Raw genomic sequence first — 6,063 nt, 5'->3', positions numbered from 1 at the left:
GGTGGCCAAGCTGTTGCCTCCTCCACTGCGGGAGCCCACCCAGGCTGAGGCCGCCATCGGAACCAGCCCTGTACATCTCAAACTTCTTTTGTGTGTGTGTGTGTGTGTGTGTGTGTGTGTGTGTGTGTGTTGGCAGAGCCAGCTGAAGCTTTATTCTGAAAAAGACACTTGGATTGGCTTTTAGTTGGGGGCGTGGGCAAGAGAGGGAGCCCCAGGCAGTTGACTCCCCCGGGGTGGGCTAAGGACGGGACTGAGCCTCAGGTCTTTGGGTCCAACACTCCCCTGCACAACTCCTTGCAGGAGCAAGTGAGCGGGGAGGCTGGGAGGGATCGCAGGAGCCTTTCACTTAGGCAGGATGTCAGAGGACTCGAACACCAGCTTCCCATCACGGGTCTCAATCTTCTTCACAACCACAGCCTTGGAACTGGTATGGCTGAAGGAGCCAGAGCCCCCTTCAGAGCCCAAGCTGGACTGGTAGGAGCTCAGGCCATAGTTGAAGCCAGGGGTCCCGTAGGCTGAGGTCAGCCCACCTGAGTACCCGCTGGTGGTCTTGGTGTGGATGCTCATGTTCTGCATCCCAGACTCCAGCCGGCTATCCTCGCCCTCCAGCACCTTGCGGTAGGTGGCGATCTCCACGTCCAGGGCCAGCTTGACGTTCATCAGCTCCTGGTATTTGCACAGCTGCCGCACCATGTCCTGCTTGGTGGTTCTCAGAGCGGCCTCCAGCTCGGCCAGCTTGGCCTGAGCATCTGTGCTCGGCCCCGGGCGTCCCCGGGAGTCCCGACCAGCAGGACAAATCCTTGTGAGTCCGAGGAGGAACCTGTAGGGGTTGAAAAGAGAAGAAGGGGCAGGAGACGCGGAAGAATGGAGGCAAGACAAAATCCTGATCAAGCCTCAAACCTTTATTGCTGCAGTAGCTGTATTTATACAGTACAGAGAAAGGAGGGCGGGATCCAGAATAAGGGAAATATTTGGCAAATTATCATTGGTGCTGCGTGCGCGGGCTTTCGTTTTAGGCGCGGGCTTTTGTTTTTAGGCGCGGGCTTTTATCTCATTAAGCAGGAAGAGAAGCAGGATGTCGGCCATCTTCTAATGGCGAAAACTTCTTGGCTCCCAACATCTCCTCCCTTTTTATTTCTTTTAAGGAGGTGGGCATTAACCGAGTGAGGGAGTAGTGACCTGAATCCTCCCGTGGACAATGTATGTGTGTCCACCATTGCTGGCTCTTGGTATCTTTTGGGGAGGAGAGGCAGAGCCAAGAATAATCTTAGATACTGAAGCCAAAAACAATGTTTAGATACCAACCTCTTTCATAATTCAGGTATACTCACAGGGAATAACAGAGATTACCTTATGTATAAAGGTTTTCCCTTGTGCATGCTTTGCTGTCACACTCAACTCGGTACCCATACCCTCCCATCAAAGAGGGGGGTAGGCATGTCTCTGTCTCATGCCGCTCCAGTGGAGGGGCAGCCAGAATCATCTTTTGGTTCTGCTTCAGGTTAAATTCTGAGGCAAGTGTGGAGGGGGTTCAGCCTGGCTGACAACCAGCAAAGATGACAGGATCAGGGTCACAACGGATAGTCCTTGTTGTCTTTGTCGTCTTTTCAATGCCAAGAGGATCTCCATCTTTTTCTGAAAAGGAAAAGAAATACAATCTCAGGGAAAAGGGCCCTGGATAATTTTCATTATTTCATAGAATTTATAGGTTTAATAAGACGTTCGGGCAGCCAACGTCTGGGTGAGGGGAACTTGTCCAGATTTTTGAGGAACAAACCGAATCGCCCCTTGGTTCGGTTCTAAGGAAGGGGCCAGGGGCTGGCCCCATGAAAAGTTTCCCTGTTTTTTGGGGAGTAGTTGGCCATTTATGTCCGTTTTTGAATAACATTCCGAAGACCAATGTTTGCCTCTTTTACAGCGAGGACAAACGGTGGTGGGAGGAGCTCGGGATTGATGTTGGGGTTGTTGTGGGTTAGCCTTTGATGACTGTCCTTGTCTATATAGTGGACAATCCCGGGCAAAGTGTCCAGGTTGTTTGCAATTATAGCAAGTTTTTTGTTGTTTGTCTAGGGCGGATGTGTCTTTAATAAAATCTTTTAGGGCGGCTCCTATTATTGCAAGACCAACAAAATGGGAGGGACCAATTCCGGAACACAATTTAATATAATCAGCAAGGCTACCACCATGATGAGCCCGAAGGGCAGCCTGGCAGGCCGGATTAGCATTTTCATAAGCTAAATGTTTAACAAAGGCGTTATCAGTTTCACTGTCGCCCACCAGACGTTCGGTGGCGTCCGTGAGGCGGCTAATAAACTCACAATAAGGCTCTTCTGGTCCCTGGCGAATTTTCGCCAAGGAAGTTGTGGCCAAACCCTTAGGCGGAAGGCGGCGCCAGGCCTTAAGGCCAGCATTTTGTATTTGAGCCAACAGACCAGGGGGAAAAGCAGCCTGAGCCTCATTGGAATCATAGGGGCTGCTTTAAGAATTGTTTCTCCGGTCTCAACAACCTTTTGGATATCGGGGTCAAAAAAATGACCCATAAGAATCTCTCTAATTAAATTCCAATATGAAAATGCAGTCACAGGTACTTTAGAAGGCCCAAAAGTCTTATAATAATCATTTAAACAATCTCCTACACGATTCCAACATTTTTTATCTATCGTCCCTTCTTGTGGGAACCATGGGCAAACATCAGACAAAAATATAAAAAAAAATCACGCAAATCTTTTTTTTCTAGCCTTAATCTTTCGCATCTTGAGGGAATCCTCGATCCCCTGAAGAAAGAGTTCGTGGGAACTCAATTCCTGTCCCATTTTTAAGCTCCACTTACCTTACTCTCTACCGGTCACAACTGCCGAAGGGCGGCTAGTCCTCCGGGGACCTAATCGAGCCGCACTTTCGAGTTCACTCTCGCGGCGGCTCAGTGGGTGCCTGGCCAGGCGTTCGTAAGCGTGTTACCTCCGTTAGGATCCGTTCCTCGGGCCCCACGTTGGGCGCCAATTGTGCTCGGCCCCGGGCGTCCCCGGGAGTCCCGACCAGCAGGACAAATCCTTGTGAGTCCGAGGAGGAACCTGTAGGGGTTGAAAAGAGAAGAAGGGGCAGGAGACGCGAAAGAATGGAGGCAAGACAAAATCCTGATCAAGCCTCAAACCTTTATTGCTGCAGTAGCTGTATTTATACAGTACAGAGAAAGGGGGGCGGGATCCAGAATAAGGGAAGTATTTGGCAAATTATCATTGGTGCTGCGTGCGCGGGCTTTCGTTTTAGGCGCGGGCTTTTGTTTTTAGGCGCGGGCTTTTATCTCATTAAGCAGGAAGAGAAGCAGGATGTCGGCCATCTTCTAATGGCGAAAACTTCTTGGCTCCCAACAAGCATCCTTGACGGCCAGCTCCCCACGCTGCTTGGCATCAGCAATGGCGGCCTCCAGGGAAGACCTCTGGCCTTTGAGGCCCTCGATCTCAGCCTGGAGTCAGTTGATGTTCTGGTTCATCTCGGAAATCTCCGTCTTCGTGCGATGGAGGTCATCCCCGTGCTTCCCAGCCAAGGTCTGCAGCTCCTCGTACTTGATCTGGTACATGGTCTCAGCCTCAGCCCGGCTGCGGTTGGCGATCTCCTCATACTGGGCCTTGACCTCGGCGATGATGCCATCCAGGTCCAGAGAGCGGCTGTTGTCCATGGACAGGACCATGGAGGTGTCAGAAATCTGCGACTACATCTCACAGATCTCCTCTTCATACAGTTGCCTGTAGAAGTTGATCTCGTCAGTCAGCCCTTCCAGGCGGGACTCCAGCTCTACCTTGTTCATGTAAGCTTCATCCACATCCTTCTTGATGATGACAAATTCATTCTCTATGTCTGTGTGCTTTTGGATCTCTTCTTCATACTTGGTCTTGAAGTCCTCCACCAGCCCCTGCATGTTGCCAAGCTCCACTTCCAGCTTCAGCTTCTCCTGGGCCAGGGTTTCCAGCTGCCGCCGGAGGTTGTTGATGTAGCTCTCAAACATGTTTTCTACGTTGCTCCGGGCTGTCTTCTGCTGCTGCAGGAGGTTCCATTTGGTCTCCAAAATCTTGCTCCAGGTGCCGTATCTTGTTGATGAAGGAGGCGAACTTGTTGTTCAGGGTCTTGATCTGCTCCTTCTCCTGGGTGCGCACGTCCTGGATGTCGGGGTCCACCTCCAGCTTGAGGGGGCTCAGCAGGCTCTGGTTCACCGTGACAGGTGTGATGCCCCCCAGACCCGGGGTCCCACTGTAACCTGCAGCCAGACTCATGCTGCTGCCCAGGCCGCCCCGGAAGCTGCTGCTGCTGTCCACCCGGGAGAAGGCCGAGGAGCTGATGCGGGCGCCCGGCCCACTGGTGTACGAGTGGCTGCTGAAGGACCAGGGGCCAGAGGTGGACACCTTGTAGGACTTCCGGGTCACCCTGATGGACATGGTGGAGGCTGGAGAGGAGGCGAGGAGGCCAAAGCACACAGAGACTCAAGGAGTTGTGAAGCTGCTCCTAGGTCCATCTCAAACTTCTTATACAGTGGAACCCTTCGCCTAGAATGCTGGTTCTCAAGCTGAGCTCTGTGGGACTCCTGGAAGGGGTCCAGGAGGTACCCAGGGCATGGAGGACCCTGGAAGGAAACCCAAGATTCCAGGAAGAATCCAGGGGACTCTGGAAACATATTCCTCTTGTTTTCCAGCCCACGACTCACTCCTAGTTTGTCAATTGTAATTTTTGTGTTCCCCTGTGTGATTTTTGTCATCAAAATAAAAATCAGAGACCCCCTAATCCATGTCTACAAGAACAAAAACAGATTTGGTCTAGGGTTAACAAGCACTCACTCATACTACTGATGGGAAAGTAAATTAATATATCTTTTCATGAAGGGTGGTGGAAATTTGACAGTACTTAAAGTGTGAATATTCTATTATCCAACAAGTCTGATTCTCAAATATATCTTATGAAATACAATTGATTTTTATTATTTGTGAATTCTGTTTTTGCAAATTTGCCTACTCACTAAAATTTATTTGTAACCGCCAAATCAGTACTCATGGAGCTTTCATGGTCATCCATGGACATGGGCAGAGCAGTGAAAACTTTGAGTCAAGAATTGACTGTATTCCTACAGATGTGAAAGAAATCCATGTTTGTTCAGTTATTTCAACAAATATGTGTTGAAAGTAGCAATATAGACATTTGGAATTCATCTATGAAGCAAACAGAAAAGGCACTTTCCCTTGCAAAACTTACATTCTTAGCAGAACAAGAATTATCGCAGAATTGTTTGAAAAAACAAAAAATAGAAACCACCTCAATGTCCAATGAGAGGAGAGTGACAGCCTATAGCCCAGCAACCCCCTCCCAGGTGTATCTCAAGAGAAGTGAGGAATGCCCAAAAAAGCACATGTACAAGATTTGCTCTTAGCAGCTTTATTTATAATAAAAGGATAGTTAAATTATGGTATATACATATAAGAGAACGTGCTGCAAGCATTGAAAATGATATGGGTATAAATTCATTGACACAGACCAAGTCCAGGACTAATTGTTGACTGAGAGAAAAACTAGTTTCAAAACTGTGTGTGCTCAATATCCTACGATAAACCATAATGGAAAAGACTATATTAAAAAAAGGAATGTATATATATGTATAACTTAATCACTTTGCTGTTCAGCAGAAATTAACACATTGTAAATCAACTACACCTCAATAAAAAAATAGTGATTAAGGAATTAAAAAAAAAACTGCATGAACTTTAGGCCCCAAGTCTGTGAAAATGTATAGTCACACACACACACACACACACACACATACACACACACACACACACACACATTTGTAGAGAGCTATTTGGAAGGTGTTTACAAGGGCTTTCTTTTGGTAGTGGGATTTTAGAAAATTTGTACTTTGTTATTTTACCTTTCTGTACTCAGTTTTTTTTTGTTTGTTTTTTAAATTTTTGGCTGCATTGGGTCTTTATTGCTGTGTGCTGGCTTTCTCTAGTTGTGGTGAGCAGGGGCTACTCGTCATTGTGGTGCACCAGCTACTCAGTGCGGTGGTTTCTCTTGTTGCAG

The 6,063-nt window shown here is 48.3% G+C and overlaps 1 pseudogene; it reads right to left on the bottom strand.

Annotated features, from left to right (window-relative positions):
• Positions 1-320: 320 nt before the first annotated feature.
• Positions 321-4,445, bottom strand: LOC116762079 (annotated as a pseudogene).
• Positions 4,446-6,063: the final 1,618 nt, after the last annotated feature.

This window comes from Phocoena sinus, chromosome 11, assembly GCF_008692025.1.
Source record: "Phocoena sinus isolate mPhoSin1 chromosome 11, mPhoSin1.pri, whole genome shotgun sequence".
Lineage (NCBI taxonomy): Eukaryota > Metazoa > Chordata > Mammalia > Artiodactyla > Phocoenidae > Phocoena > Phocoena sinus.
This window is presented reverse-complemented; position numbering and strand designations above follow the sequence as displayed.